We start from the raw sequence: 17,452 nt of genomic DNA on the forward strand, positions 1-17,452 counted from the left end.
AACGGGAAGGGAGCGTATCAGGCAGCGCAAATGTCTGCCTGAGCACAGCTAAAAGGGGACAGGCCAACAAAATGTGGACCACCGTCAAAGCCGCCCCGCAGCGACATAGAGGCGGGTCCTCACGGGGCAGTAAATATCAGTGCGTCAGCCGGGTGTGGCCAATGCGGAGCCGACAAAGGACAACTGAGTCCCTGCGAGTGGCTCGCATGGATGATCGCCACACAGTCGTCTTCTCCTTTATAGCACAGAGTTTATTGGGTGTGGTCAGATCGCGCCATTCAGCGTCCCAAAGCACGAAAACTTTGCGGCGTAAGACAGTTCGCAAGTCAGTCTCCGGGAGGCCAATGTGCAGAGTTGGTTCACTGGTGGCCTGTTTGGCCAGGCGGTCAACATGTTCATTGCCCGGGATGCCGACATGACCAGGGGTCCCACACAAAGACCACAGAGCGGCCGCAACGGGCAAGAGTATGGAGGGATTCCTGGACAGCCATCACCAGATGAGAGCGAGGGAAGCACTGGTCGATAGTTCTTAAACTGCTCAGGGAGTCGCTACAGATAACGAAGAACTGAGCAGGAGCGGATATACTCCAGGGCACGAAAGATGGCGACCAGCTCAGCAGTGAAAACGCTGCAGCCAGGCAGCAAAACGACTTGTTAACTAATACAGTTGTCTTCTTTCATTGAAAATATGTTTTGCTGTTCCAATACATTCTGATTTCCATGCTGCGTGTATTTTCTGTAATTACGGTACCTATATAACCAAATTTATCAACTTTTTCTATTTTATGTCTTTCACTTTTTATGTCCATATCTTTGTTTGATTACTATAATTTCTTTTATTGTCATTTTTAACTTCAATTTTTTTCCGAATGGTTACAAATTTAAAAGGCATATTCTGTTTTTCATCAACAGATTATAGGGAAAATATTACACAGTGTATAGGAATTCCGTTCACTTTAAGCCCAGATATTACTTTGAAGGCTGATCAAATTTGGTGATAAGGAGCAACCTCGTCTTATTTCTCTTCCGATTATAGTTTTACGTTGCGCTCCATTAACCGTTATCTCTCAATTTTGGTTTTTGTGCATGTTTAACATTGTTCTCAAGGCTTCCAAGTTAATTGTGCACATCTGAAGATTAAGAAGAATTTTCTTCTGTTAATGCTACCAAATACTTTTTCCAGGTCAATTAAGACTACATAAGTATCGCTATTTCTTACCAACCTTCTCTCTACTGATTTCCTTAGTGCTATGATGGCTTCTTTTACTCTTGTCTTTGGTCTAAAACCAAACAAATCCTCTTTAATTACTAGTTCCAGCTTGCATTTTATTCTGTTTCTTAATATGGATGTGAAAAATTTTGCTGTGTATGAATTAGCCTTATAGTTATTTAACTGGAACACTTTGTGTATCTCCGTTTTTACGAATGACTATTATGAATTTCGTATTTCATTTTTTATCGCACATTCTCTCGTTAATTTGCTGTCTTGTTTCACAAGAATTGACTAGTGGATCCTGGAAGCAGGTACGCTGAGACACTGACCTCGATCACTCACGCCCTCACGATGGGCTACATACCAAGCAATTAGCGACCACTATCGACAATAAGCGGTTGACAACGGGACCGCTAATTCCTTGCAACGATGACTACAACAATATATGATTAACCACCGCCATTTCAGCCAGGCTTCCGAATTCAATTGAAAGTTAGTAAGATAGCTATAAGTTGGATACTAGCGCATGTTCAGTGGAAGCAGTTAACTGGATTTACAATAAAGTGATACAAGTTCCGCCATTCCCAGGGATAAGTGGCAGATTAGCAATGGTAATGAGACATCCCACGGTAGTGATTCACCGAGTATCTCTTCTCCTTCTAAAGTATGCAGTTCTAATAAGGAAAAAGACTCTAATTTATTGAAAGGACATTCTTCTTCCGCGTCTTCCTCTGTTCTTATCAGCAATGTTAGTTCTAAACGCAAAACGCCAGACTTTACCAGCATTCCTTTGAATAACGAGGAAGAGCACAACGTGTTTTTGATTGTAGCCAACGATAGCTTGAAGTACAAAATTAAGATAGATATCTGCAGGCAAATCAATCAGACCTTATTAGTAAACCCAATGGAAATTTTTAGCGTCAAGAGCAACAAATAAAAGGAAACGTCAGATTCCTCTAAAAACATGTATCATTTCCTAAGAAAGCCCGAAGAGCATTTAACATGTGTCCTACTTAACTGCAAAATCCAACTCACCGAGCAGTATTGGCGAGATTCTGTAGTCGGTACCACACTTTGATCATACCGCTGGGCATCATATTAATGCAACAGCCTCCGATACGGAAAATCGTTGCTACCACGTCTTTATGACAGTTCAGAATGTGCCCTGCAACTGGATGACAATACTGATATCGGAAATCTTTCCCAACTTCTTGGTTTTGTACACTGCTGTTATGACAATGAAATTCTATTCTGTGAACCTCTGGATGGGATGACTACAAACGAAGATACTCGTATTTTCTTTCCTGTGAATTCCGGTTTTGTTGACATGAATCTGTCATGGGCAAACTGTGCTGCTACATGTGCCGATGCGGCGGCAGCATTTACTGTAACTAAAAAGGGGTTACTAGGAGTGTTTCTCCTTCTGTGAAATTCACATATTCCAATGATGCGTAAGGGGGCATTGGCTTATAAACTAGAACAGAGTTCAATAGAGTGCTCCATGATGCAGTTAGAGTTATAAATATTGTGAAAGCACAAGCTTTAAAAAATAGACTATTCTACGTAATTTGCGAAGAGATAGGTTCTATTCATGATTCGCTTCTATTGAACACAGAGGTACGTTGGTTTCCCAGTGGTGGACCAGAAGGATGAACTTCGCGTTCCCCTATTGAACAGCAGCCTACACTCATGGTCTGTTTCTGGATGAAAAATCGATGAAAAGTTGTGCGGCGTGGCCGTCCTTTTTGAACTTGAGCTTGCGGAGCCAATATAATTTTGAAGTGATAGAATATTCCGCCCCCCATGAACCATGGACTTTGCCGTTGGTGGGGAGGCTTGCGTGCCTCAGCGATACAGATGGCCGTACCGTATGTGCAACCACAACGGAGGGGTATCTGTTGAGAGGCCAGACAAACGTATGGTTCCTGAAGAGGGGCAGCAGCCTTTTCAGTAGTTGCAGGGGAAACAGTCTGGATGATTGACTGATCTGGCCTTGCAACACTAACCAAAATGGCCTTGCTGTGCTGGTACTGCGAACGGCTGAAAGCAAGGGGAAACTACAGCCGTAATTTTTCCCGAGGGCATGCAGCTTTACTGTATGGTTAAATGATGATGGAGTCCTCTTGCGTGAAATATTCCGGAGGTAAAATAGTCCCCCATTCGGATCTTCGGGCGGGGACTACTCAAGAGGACGTCGTTATCAGGAGAAAGAAAACTGGCGTTCTACGGATCGGAGCGTGGAATGTCAGATCCCTTAATCGGGCAGGTAGGTTAGAAAATTTAAAAATGGAAATGGATAGGTTGAAGTTAGATATAGTGGGAATTGGTGAAGTTCGGTGGCAGGAGGAACAAGACTTTTGGTCAGGTGAATACAGGGTTATAAACACAAAATCAAATAGGGGTAATGCAGGAGTAGGTTTAATAATGAATAGGAAAATAGGAATGCGGGTAAGCTACTACAAACAGCATAGTGAACGCATTATTGTGGCCAAGATAGATACGAAGCCCACGCCTACTACAGTAGTACAAGTTTATATGCCAACTAGCTCTGCAGATGATGAAGAAATTGATGAAATGTATGATGTGATAAAAGAAATTATTCAGGTAGTGAAGGGAGACGAAAATTTAATTGTCATGGGTGACTGGAATTCGAGAGTAGGAAAAGGCAGAGAAAAAAACATAGTGGTTGAATATGGATTGGGGGAGAGAAATGAAAGAGGAAGCCCCCTGGTAGAATTTTGCACAGAGCATAACTTAATCATAGCTAACATTTGGTTCAAGAATCAGAAAAGAAAGTTGTATACATGGAAGAATCCTGGAGATACTAGAAGGTATAAGATTTAGGAACCAGGTTTTAAATTGTAGGACATTTCCAGGGGCAGATGTGGATTCTGACCACAATCTATTGGTTATGAACTGCAGATTGAAACTGAAGAAACTGCAAAAAGGTGGGAATTTAAGGAGATGGGACCTGGATAAACTGAAAGAACCAGAGGTTGTACAGGGTTTCAGGGAGAGCATAAGGGAACAATTGACAGGAATGGGGGAAAGAAATACAGTAGAAGAAGAATGGGTAGCTCTGAGGGATGAAGTAGTGAAGGCAGCAGAGGATCAAGTAGGTAAAAAGACGAGGGCTAGTAGAAATCCTTGGGTAACAGAAGAAATATTGAATTTAATTGATGAAAGGAGAAAATATAAAAATGCAGTAAATGAAGCAGGTAAAAGGAATACAAACGTCTCAAAAATGACATCGACAGGAAGTGCAAAATGGCTAAGCAGGGATGGCTAGAGGACAAATGTAAGGATGCAGAGGCTTGTCTCACTAGGGGTAAGATAGATACTGCCTACATGAAAATTAAAGAGACCTTTGGAGAAAAGAGAACCACTTGTATGAATATCAAGAGCTCAGATGGAAACCCAGTTCAAAGCAAAGAAGGGAAAGCAAAAAGGTGGAAGGAGTATATAGAGGGTCTATACAAGGGCGGTGTACTTGAGGACAATATCATGGAAATGGAAGAGGATGTAGATGAAGATGAAATGGGAGATACGATATTGCGTGAAGAGTTTGACAGAGCACTGAAAGACCTGAGTCGAAACAAGGCCCCGGGAGTAGACAACATTCCATTGGAACTACTGACGGCCTTGGGAGAACCAGTCCTGACAAAACTCTACCATCTGGTGAGCAAGATGTATGAGACAGGCGAAATACCCTCAGACTTCAAGAAGAATATAATAATTCCATTCCCAAATAAAGCAGGTGTTGACAGATGTGAAAATTACCGAACTATCAGTTTAATAAGTCACAACTGCAAAATACTAACGCGAATTCTTTACAGACGAATGGAAAAACTGGTAGAAGCCGACCTCGGCGAAGATCAGTTTGGATTCCGCAGAAATGTTGGAACACGTGAGGCAATACCGACCCTACGGCTTATCTTAGAAGCTAGATTAAGGCAAACCTACGTTTCTAGCATTTGTAGACTTAGAGAAAGCTTTTGACAATGTTGACTGGAATACTCCCTTTCAAATTCTGAAGGTGGCAGGGGTAAAATACAGGGAGCGAAAGGCTATTTACAATTTGTACAGAAACCAGATGGCAGTTATAAGAGTCGAGGGGCATGAAAGGGAAGCAGCGGTTGGGAAGGGTGTGAGACAGGGTTGTAGCCTGTCCCCGATGTTATTCAATCTGTATATTGAGCAAGCAGTAAAGGAAACAAAAGAAAAATTCGGAGTAGGTATTAAAATCCATGGAGAAGAAATAAAAACGTTGAGGTTCGCCGATGACATTGTAATTCTGTCAGAGACTGCAAAGGACTTGGAAGAGCAGTTGAACGGAATGGACAGTGTCTTGAAAGGAGGATATAAGATGAACATCAACAAAAGCAAAACGAGGATAATGGAATGTAGTCGAATTAAGTCGGGTGATGTTGAGGGTATTAGATTAGGAAATGAGACACTTAAATTAGTAAAGGAGTTTTGCTATTTAGGGAGCAAGTCGAAGTAGAGAGGATATAAAATGTAGACTGGCAATGGCAAGGAAAGCGTTTCTGAAGAAGAGAAATTTGTTAACATCGAGTATTGATTTAAGTGCCAGGAAGTCGTTTCTGAAAGTATTTGTATGGAGTGTAGCCATGTATGGAAGTAAAACATGGATGATAAATAGTTTGGACAGGAAGAGAATAGATGCTTTCGAAATGTGGTGCTACAGAAGAATGCTGAAGATTAGATGGGTAGATCACATAACTAATGAGGAGGTATTGAATAGAATTGGGGAGAAGAAGAGTTTGTGGCACAACTTGACAAGAAGAAGGGACCGATTAGTAGGACATGTTCTGAGGCAACATGGGATCACAAATTTAGCATTGGAGGGCTGCATGGAGGGTAAAAATCATAGAGGGAGACCAAGAGATGAATACACTAAGCAGATTCAGAAGGATGTAGGTTGCAGTATGTACTGGGAGACGAAGAAGCTTGCACAGGATAGAGTAGCATGGAGAGCTGCATCAAACCAGTCTCAGGACTGAAGACAACAACAACAACAACAGAATATTCCGAAATGAATTTAAATAGAAGTGTCTTTAAAATTTCTGGGTGCTGACTCAGAATGATTACTCCAATTTGGCAAAGAACCGCAACGGATCTGTTATTACCTTCGCATCAGCTTACTTATATGAGTCAGCATTTTCCGCAATGGCATTAATCGAGACGAAATATCGGTCTCGACAGCAACTGGAAGGTGATCTGAGAGTTGCTGTTTCAGAGATATAACCAAACACTGGATCTGATTTCCTCACAAACATAAGGACACACAACACTAAATGTACAAATGTCATAAAATTTCCTAATTTTTTGATGATAGTTTAAATACAAGAGTTTTTAAATTGACATTTAAATGTAGACTTTTGTTCTATTTTTATTTGTACGTCGTGATCGGGGCGTTCTAAATGAATTAGAAGCAATACGGATGGAAACAGTAATCTTTAACTAATATGTGAATCAATTTGTAAAAGAAAAAGTAGCGATATACACAAATTTGCTCACTCCCAGTAACTGCAAACATAGCACTGGCTGTTTATAAACTAGTTGTAACTGCTAAATTTCACTGCCTTTGAATAAAACAAAATTATGATAATTTTAAAAAAAGTTTAACTGTGATGTGCTTGAAGGTACTCTGTAATTATTATTATTCCTGCAAAAATTTGAGAAGCGCTGAAAAACTGAAAGAAGAGTAGAGGAGGGAGTGGCGGTAAAATAATTTAATTTTTCACAAGCGGGGGGGGGGGGGGGGGACAGAAAAAGTTTGAGAATCCCTGTCCTAGTGCGCTTGACATGATTTGTATCACGCTCATTTGCCTTGTGTTACTAGGTACTAATATAGATCACAATTTTCAATTTGTGCCACAGTTTAATACAAGATAACAACCGTTTCAATATAAGCTGATCAGCGATGTATGCACTTAGAACAAATTTCGATACGACGTAGTTAGCGCAAATCGTAAACAGTAAATCGGACGTGAGGCGTGCGGCTCGCGCTGGGCCAACCTGCTTCAAAACCTGGACACAACAGAAACAGAAAAACGAGCGAAAACCTGGACACAACAGAAACAGAAAAACGTGCGCGTTCCGACTTTAGCCCCGTGAAATCCTGTGTAGACTGCACTGGTGCACAACTGTCCAATTCTAAGGTGGCATTGCAGTCACAAGTCGATATGATACGTGCCGTGACAGTTGCCGGTAAACAGTGAATCGGACAACAACACGTTTTTTAGATATTGTTTGTGTGTCCTGTTTAATACATGACAGCGATACTGCCCAGTTGTCAGAATAAAATAACATGGATAGCAATCCAGACGATACGTTTATGATATGTATCGATTTAAATAATAACAAAAACCTCTGCGTGGCTCCACTTCTGTAAATGGCCCTTCTACTACCTTAATTGTACAGTTAAAGAGTTACAATGTATCTGCGTGAGCATATTTATCACACGGTAAACTATTATTATCTGAAGATGAGCAGGGAGCTTGAAGATTATACGCGCAAGTATTCCCGTGGTAAACAATGCTTGACGTAATCAATCAGCTTTGGCATCTTCGGTTCCACTAATTTACAAATTCCAAAAACTGACAATGGAAGATAAACAGACGCCACAGATTTAAAAAAATCTGCTTGTCATGCCATTTGCTAGTGGACAACACGACAACAAGCCTTCTGATAGCGATAATGACGCAAGCGACGAATGTGACCGCGATTTCTATTGAAACGTAAAAGATCGAACAAAACATTTGAATAAGGCAATTTCGATTCCTAATTCGTTATCAGTGACCTCAAAATACTTTATTCTTAGTTTTACTGGAAACAGCCAAATTTATAATTTTTGATCCGCCATTTTGAATTTTGTAATTTCGAGATTGGTTTCGTAATCAGCGAACCCAAAAATCTAAAAAGAACACAGTTTTGTACGGTTTTATGCCCATTTTTCTATTATGTCCAGGGTTTGAAGCGATTTGGCCCACTGTGCAGCAGTGCGTTTCACGATACTTAGTGCTCCATTTGCACGGCAGAGCGTCTAATGCGCAACGCTTCTCAGTGGACAATGGAAATACCAGACGAGCGCTTGTAATGGGCCCGGACAGCAGCCTGTCACTGGGCAGATTACATACAGCTCTAGCCCGACATAGTTTCGACACACCGAAACCGCCAGCTGACGCAATGAAACGTGGTAGGGCCGCTTAGCAGCTAGAAAAACCTCCGTTTCAAATTCGTCGCAGATGTGGCAATTACTACATCCTTTGAGCCCTGCTAGTTCAAAGTAACAGTCTGTGTGCCACTGCTCGTACGTGACATTTGTCAATGTGTAAAACGCCGCTCAAAGAGAAACTGTTTATTTTGTCCACTGGCGCGACTGATTAAGAGCGCATGGTAATACTCGTACTACACCGCCGGGAAGCAATCCCACAGGCTTAGAACGCACACATTTCTGATAACTGTAGGAGCTCTCAATTGAACTAGCAGATTGCCGTCGTTATTAACGCAATCGTGACTTTAATGTGCTTAAGAATCTAATTGTTTTACCTTTGAATTTCACGACCGTATAAAAAAAGACTAACATGAAGCATATTTCTCTAATTCGATTCGTTTACGATTTTAACGAACATGCAAATGCTACTAAGCTTTTCAGACATAAAACGCAATAAGAGATCACTGCTGGCTCATATCTGACACGGGCAGACTGAGTGAAACGAAATTTCGGTTAAATAAATAATAATTCCAAAAATTTGCTGAAAGTATGGAAAATCTGTCATCACGACAGTTTAGGATCAGTTCGGTATCGCACAACTACACTCGGTATCAATTCGGTATCGCACAACTACACTCGGTATCTTGGCGGAAGATCAAAAATAAATAAATAAATAAAATAGTGAGCCAATAAGTAAAGGCTATAGGCAAGCAGAACCTTAGGTGGTGATTGGAAGCTAAGTATCATTATGGCAGGACACAGTTCAGATTATACACTGAAGCGCCGAAGAAACTGGTGTAGGCATGCATATTCAAATACAGAGATATGTAAACAGGCAGAATACGCCGCTGGTGTCGGCAACGCATATATAGCAGGACAAGTGTCTGGCGCAGTTGTTAGATCGGTTACTGCTGCTACAATGGCAGGTTATCGATATTTAAGTGACTTTGAACGTAGTGTCATAGTCGGCGAACGAGCGATGGAACACAGCATCTCCGAGGTAGCGACGAAATGCGGATTTTCTCATACGACCATTTCACGAGTGCACCGTAAATATCAGGAATCCGGTACAGATGAAATCTTAGACATCGCTGCGACTGGAAACACATCCTGACGACTGAAGAGAATCGGTCAACGTAACAGAAGTGCAACCCTTCCGCAAATTGCTGTAGATTTCAGTGCTGGGCCATCAAAAAGTGTCAGTGTGCGAACCATTCGATGGAACATAATCGATATGGGCTTTCGGTGCCGAAGGCCATCTCGTGTACCCTTGATGAGTGCACGAACACAAAGCTTTACGCTTCGCCAGTGCCCGTCAACACCGACAGTGGACTGTTGATGACTGAAAACATGTTGCCTGGTCGGTCGAGTCCCGATTCTGATTGTATCGAGAGGATGGACGTGTACGGGTATGGAGACAGCCTCATGAATCCATGAACCCTGCATGTCATCAGGGGACTGTTCAAGCTGGTGCAGGCTCTGTAATGGTGTGGGGCATGTGCAGTTGGAATGTAGATACGAGTGTGACACGTGAAACGTACGTAAGCATCCTGTCTGAGCATCTGCATCCATTCATGTCCATTGTGCATTCCGCCGGACTTGGGCAATTTCAGCAATACAATACGACAACCCATACGTGCAGAACTGTTACAGAGTGGCTCCAGGAACACGTCCACTGGCCACCCAACTCCCCACACATGAACATGATTGAGCCTATCTGGGATGCCTTGCAACGTGCTGTTCAGAAGACATCTCCACCCTCTCGTACTCTTACGGATTTATTGACAGACCTACACGGTTAATGGTGTCAATTCCCAAAAGCACTATTTGAGACATTAGTCGAGTTATTGCCACGTCGTGTTGTGGCACTTCAGCAGGTGTACTAGTTTCTTTGGCTCTTCAGTGCTATTATCCGAATACATCGAGGCGCATAGCGGAAATTTTCAAGTTACTATAATCTGTCTCTTATCGTTACAGTTTTCCATAAAGTTTCTTTCCTGGAATCATGAACTACCAGCACTTGGGGAGAAAAAGTGTCGGAATATATCTCAGCCAACGTGTAAGGATGATTCCTTTATGAAGTGGTTCACTGAACGCATAACAAAAACTATTACAAAAATAAGCAGAGATGCACAAGATCTGGTGAGGTCTGCGAAAAAGAAAATCCAATTTTCCAAGTGTGCTAGTCCCGCATCGTGTGCAGAATAACTTCTGTGAAGTTTTGTAGGCAGAAAAGATGTACCGGCGAAGTAAATCTGCGGCAGAGGATCGTGGGTCGTTCGTGGATAGCCTGGTCGGGGAATTCGAGGTTCTGTGTTCTGAGTGTCACATTGAGCACACTTCCGCTAACTTTCTCTGATGTTACATATTTTCTGTAAGTTCGTAAGTCGGAAGGACGGGTGATGATGAGATTTACTTTGTGCGGCGCTCACATTCGTGGTTATCAGCACCCGTACAAATTCCCAATCTTTTCACAGTCCAGTCTCGCCACTTTGCCGAATAATGATGAAATGATAAGGACAACACAAACACCGAGTCCCAGGGCAGAGAAAAATCCTCGACTCGGCCGGGAATCGAACTTGGGACCCCCTAAGTACCAGTCTAGAGTCATGCAACTGTCAATATTTCACTAACATCTAACTAACATCTTACGTTACTGTTTCGCTTCTAAAGTAATTCCTGTCCAAAATATTTCATTCTTCGATGTCCACTTTTTTTTAAGCACACCGCCTCGGTTGAAGACTAGGTACACTTTTTTTTTAAGTAGGTCTATGTTTACTTGAATCTTGCAGCCGTTCAAATAAGGAAACCTGCTTCACAGCACAGGTTCGCAGCCAGTGGTCCGTGGATCACCAACGGCCCGCAACGGCTAAAATATGGCCCGCGAAAGTTTTAAAATTTCAAACTTTTATTCGTTTTAAATTATTAATCCTTTGTTACGCGGGCGATGCCCGATGAGTACTGGTGGCAGCGGGTGGCCGGGGGAGGGCATGTGGTCGACGTCACGGCATGGTACGAGCCGGTCAGTCAATCGTACGCATTGTTTGCCTCGCTCGCCGGAGCCATTGGCTGTTTAGCAGTTCGACGGCATCAGTAGTTTAACTGATTGATTGTCCTTAACGTTCTTATCAATTTATGACGGAAGAAAAAAATATAGGTACACATTTTTCACTCTTTTAATCAAAACTATGTAATTTATTACAAAGGAAAATACGGGCGTGAGTATACCTATGTATGTGTATATCAAAAAAATTTCACTACAGTTAGTACACTAAGTTGACTATTGAATTACAAAATCACATTACTTAGTGATGTGTAGTTAAAGATAGTAAAATTACATTTATTTTGTTATTATTACATTATTTATTAATTTTATTACGAAAAATACATAATTTTTTACGTTTTGCTTCTATGCTTACATCTGACTGCATTTTTGTTTTATTTTCAGTAAAAGGCGCCTAAGATAAAATACGACAGTAGCTACATTAAATACAGATTTATTTCAGTATAAAGTAATGAAGGAATAAAACCACAGCGCGTTATATGCGTATCTGTTGTCCCGAAAGTATCTTCAACCCAGCGAAATTAAAATTCCACTTAGAAACAGCCCATCCTAATTCCTCTGACCGACCACTAGAATTCTTTGAAAGAAAATTAAAGAATCTGAAAAAAATTAAACTCGGGCCTAGTGATGCAAAATTTTCGTCATCAGAGAAAACATTAGTAGCGTTGTTTGAGATATCGAAATTGACTGTGCAGTCAAAAAAATCCTCGCACAACAGGAGAAACTCTCGTGAAATCTTGTTTGATACAAGCTGTCGAAGTTTTAGGGTTAAAAAAATAATACAAGAAAGACCTCTGTCAAACAACACTGTAAATGCTCGAATTGAACTAATGTCTAATGATATCGAGGAACAATTTATTTCAAGAGCTTAAAATTCTCCATGCTTCAATTTGTAATGTAATGAATCGACTGACATTTGTAATATATTGTTACCAGTGTTTACCCACTTTTTAGACGAAGAAAACGTAATCAAAGAACTGGAAAGGGCATGAAAGGCATGGATGTCCTAATGGAATATGTGAGGAAAGCTCGTCCGTTTCTGTAGAGCGGGAGCTCCAGCTATGTTAAGGATCAAGGTCCAGTCTAGCGACGTTAATAGAACGAAAGACTCCGGTATTAAGAACGTATTGTTTCATACAGCGTCATTACGTTTGCCAGTTCTCGAGGACATTGACGTATCTTACTGTAGATTAACGCCTTTAGACAATCTTCATCAAACCCATAAAGGTCTTTATGGAGAGTGACTAACGTCAAAATGATCCTCCTTAAAACGAGAAAACAATTTTCCTACCGTACTCTGTCCAATGGCATTATCCACATAATGGTGCAAATGTTTCTGTTTGGCTCCGCTGCTGTCACCTCTCTACTCAATCCTGCGCGAAGATATGTCGGAAATGTTCCGATTTCTCCATTTGGCGCTCTATTTTTTAGCGTCCACAGCTCCATTCTCTATCTTAAAATGACAAAATGTAAACACAAATAGCGACAACGAACTACAAATGAAAAATGGCAATCGATAAATAAACCCACAACAACCGGAATACCAACAAGCAAAACGAAAACTACGAACTTTGCACCAACCTTATACTTTCAGAATATGCCTGCCTCCGTAGCTGACCGATCAGTGTGTCTGACTACCATGCGGAGTAGCCTGCTTCAGATCCCGGTACTGACAGGGATTTTCTTTGGTGGGATGACTGGAACGTGCTGTATAAAGCGTCACGAGGACAACTCAGGAGCTACTTAAATGAGAAGTAGGAGTTCGAAGATCAGATGCTGGCAACAGTCGGTAGAGTGGTGTACCGACCTGCATTTTACGGGGACCACACCGTGGTTCAGGTGGAAAAAAATCGATTTTCGGTTTTCATCATATTTCGATAGATTAAGGTTTTATTTAAGTACTCTGGAAAGGATTTTGCTAAAAAAAATTTTTTTCGAGCATTTAAAGAGCATTTTCCTACCACGTGTGTTTCTGTAACCCACTTTTCTGCATATATTTTAGATCTTTATATCCCCTACATTGCACGTTAGGGATTTTTTTTTACTCCCAGGTGTGTTGGCTATACTTGGAATGCAACGGTCAGTATTCTTTTGTTCCTGCTGTTTGTAAACAACACGCTTTCAAACACGCGGTTAATTTTGTTCAAGTGTGATTTCGAGTAGTTATTATACTTACGTTTGCAGTGCTTGTTTACGTGTGTCTTGTTGTGTTTATTGAAGATGACGAAACGTAAATGCATTTTCAAGAAACGACAATTTAGAGGAAACAAGTTTAGAAAGCTTTCTGTACTAGAGGTTATGTCGCCTGGCAACGATGTTTATAATTGTAATTCTTCAACAAGTGCATCATCAAAGAAGCTCTCACCATTTCAAGAGAGTTACAACGAATTTACTGTAAGTGACAAAGGGTGCAATAACATTATTATAAATCTGAGAATATTATCACATGTAATTTCTAAATCTGTACAATGTAGACAGTGTGGTGAGTCACAGATTGTGAAAATTGATGAGAGTGACAGTGGGAGAAAAGGCCTAGCAATTGCTTTGGATTTATGAAACTAGGACTTCATGAAGCTACACTCCTGGAAATGGAAAAAAGAACACATTGACACCGGTGTGTCAGACCCACCATACTTGCTCCGGACACTGCGAGAGGGCTGTACAAGCAATGATCACACGCACGGCACAGCGGACACACCAGGAACCGCGGTGTTGGCCGTCGAATGGCGCTAGCTGCGCAGCATTTGTGCACCGCTGCCGTCAGTGTCAGCCAGTTTGCCGTGGCATACGGAGCTCCATCGCAGTCTTTAACACTGGTAGCATGCCGCGACAGCGTGGACGTGAAACGTATGTGCAGTTGACGGACTTTGAGCGAGGGCGTATAGTGGGCATGCGGGAGGCCGGGTGGACGTACCGCCGAATTGGCCAACACGTGGGGCGTGAGGTCTCCACAGTACATCGATGTTGTCGCCAGTGGTCGGCGGAAGGTGCACGTGCCCGTCGACCTGGGACCGGACCGCAGCGACGCACGGATGCACGCCAAGACCGTAGGATCCTATGCAGTGCCGTAGGGGACCGCACCGCCACTTCCCAGCAAATTAGGGACACTGTTGCTCCTGGGGTATCGGCGAGGACCATTCGCAACCGTCTCCATGAAGCTGGGCTACGGTCCCGCACACCGTTAGGCCGTCTTCCGCTCACGCCCCAACATCGTGCAGCCCGCCTCCAGTGGTGTCGCGACAGGCGTGAATGGAGGGACGAATGGAGACGTGTCGTCTTCAGTGATGAGAGTCGCTTCTGCCTTGGTGCCAATGATGGTCGTATGCGTGTTTGGCGCCGTGCAGGTGAGCGCCACAATCAGGACTGCATACGACCGAGGCACACAGGGCCAACACCCGGCATCATGGTGTGGGGAGCGATCTCCTACACTGGCCGTACACCACTGGTGATCGTCGAGGGGACACTGAATAGTGCACGGTACATCCAAACCGTCATCGAACCCATCGTTCTACCATTCCTAGACCGGCAAGGGAACTTGCTGTTCCAACAGGACAATGCACGTCCGCATGTATCCCGTGCCACCCAACGTGCTCTAGAAGGTGTAAGTCAACTACCCTGGCCAGCAAGATCTCCGGATCTGTCCCCCATTGAGCATGTTTGGGACTGGATGAAGCGTCGTCTCACGCGGTCTGCACGTCCAGCACGAACGCTGGTCCAACTGAGGCGCCAGGTGGAAATGGCATGGCAAGCCGTTCCACAGGACTACATCCAGCATCTCTACGATCGTCTCCATGGGAGAATAGCAGCCTGCATTGCTGCGAAAGGTGGATATACACTGTACTAGTGCCGACATTGTGCATGCTCTGTTGCCTGTGTCTATGTGCCTGTGGTTCTGTCAGTGTGATCATGTGATGTATCTGACCCCAGGAATGTGTCAATAAAGTTTCCCCTTCCTGGGACAATGAATTCACGGTGTTCTTATTTCAATTTCCAGGAGTGTATTATTACATTCACTTGTGGTAATATTGGAAAGTGTTGCGTACTGAAAAATCTGGGAACTAATCCAGGTGAAAGTATGATCACTGGGCTGCAACATTGCGATAAAATGAGGATAGCCGATGCAGACAGGTCTGCATCCAATATGTCCAAGAAAGCAAGACAAACATCCAGGAAGGCGAAAAAGAAGCTGGAAGACCTACTAGAGGCCAAAGATGGGCCATCATATGCAGGAAGACAGTTTTAATTAACCGTATGTAACAAATTTCAAAAGTTTTATTTCTTTGAAGTCAATTTCCCACAAACTAAAATTTTCAGTATATATGCCCCGTTTTATCAGAAACTACCATAGATAAAGGAATGATATTTTCAGAGACTCTGCACAACATAAAAAGCCACCTCTGGTACTACATTCATTAATATTACCTCATTAGAAAGTTCACAAAACAGTATTTTCTGCAGAAAAAAACTTAATACTTTTTGTTAATAAATTTAAAAAAGTATTTCTTAAAAACTATAAAATGGATAAAGTAGATTTTAGTACAGTTGACTCTATTATCATCATGTAATATACAGTAAAACATTAAGGTCCTGCATCAAATAATTTATTCAGAAATGAGTCAAATACTTGCCTAAATTAACATGGGTTAGATAGGCAGGGTGTGGCCCCCTTAGTTACGCAGTATGGCTTGGGAGACATCTCGCTGGTTGGTATTCCGTCGATTCCACTCAACATCAAGGAAAGTTTTCTCTCCTTCGCTAATTGCTTTGAATAGAGTACTTACAAGGGAACCTCCCCATCGCACCCCCCTCAGATTTAGTTATAAGTTGGTACAGGGATAGGCCTTGAAAAACTGAACACACATCAATCGAGAAAACAGGAAGAAGTTGTGTGGAAGTATGAAAAAATAAGCAAAATATACAAACTGAGTAGTCCATGCGCAAGATATGCAACATAACAGGAGATTGTGACCTCAGGAGCACCGTGATCCCGTGGTTAGCGTAACTGCGGTACGAGAGGTTCTTGGTTCAAGTCTTCCCTCGAGTGAAAAGTTTAATTTTTTATTTTCAGACAATTATCAAAGTTCAGGCACTCACACATAATCAACTTCGCTCTCCAAAATTCCAGGACATGTTCAGATTTGCTTGAACCTATGCAGGATTTGACGCTCTACGCACGGAAAAAATTGAAAACGTTAAAAACATATGTTTTGACAGAACACAGGGAAAACTGTGCGACTGTGAAACTGTTGCATTCATTTGTTGCAGTTTATGAGACAAACTCCTATGTTTTCATCACTTTTTTGGGAGTAATTATCACATCCACAAGAAAACCTAAATCGGGCAAGGTAGAAAAATCTTTTTACCCATTCGCCAAGTGTACAAGTTAGGTGGGTCGACACGTATTCCTGTCATGTGACGCACCAGTGTCGTATAGAATATATCAGACGTGTTATCCCGTGGAGGAATCGGTTGACCTTTGACCTTGCGATCAAATGTTTTCGGTTCCCATTGGAGAGGCACGTCCTTTCGTCTACTAATCGCACGGTTTTGCGGTGCGGTCGCAAAACACAGACACTAAACTTATTACAGTGAACAGAGACGTCAATGAACGAACGGACAGATCATAACTTTGCGAAAATAAAGAAAGAAAAATCTTTCACTCGAAGGAAGACTTGAACCAAGGACCTCTCGCACCGCAGCTGCTCACGCTATCCATGGGACCACGGCGCTTCTGAGCTCATAATTTACTGTGATGTTGCCTATGTTGCGCATGGACTACTCAGTTTGTATATTTTGGTTATTTTTTTCATAGTTCCACACAACTTCTTCCTGTTTTCTCGATTGATCTGTGTTGAATTTTTCAAGGCCTATCCACTGTGCCAACTTATAGCTAAATCTGAGGGGGGGGTGCGATGGGGAGGTTCCCTTGTTAGCA

The 17,452-nt window shown here is 42.3% G+C and overlaps 1 protein-coding gene across 1 annotated transcript in view; it reads right to left on the reverse strand.

The window, feature by feature from the left end:
- LOC126195200 (protein furry) overlaps window positions 1–17,452 on the reverse strand; it is a 1,217,589-nt gene that overhangs the window by 408,941 nt on the left and 791,196 nt on the right. The window lies entirely within an intron of this gene.

The sequence above is a fragment of the Schistocerca nitens genome, chromosome 1 (genome assembly GCF_023898315.1).
Source record: "Schistocerca nitens isolate TAMUIC-IGC-003100 chromosome 1, iqSchNite1.1, whole genome shotgun sequence".
NCBI classification, from domain to species: domain Eukaryota; kingdom Metazoa; phylum Arthropoda; class Insecta; order Orthoptera; family Acrididae; genus Schistocerca; species Schistocerca nitens.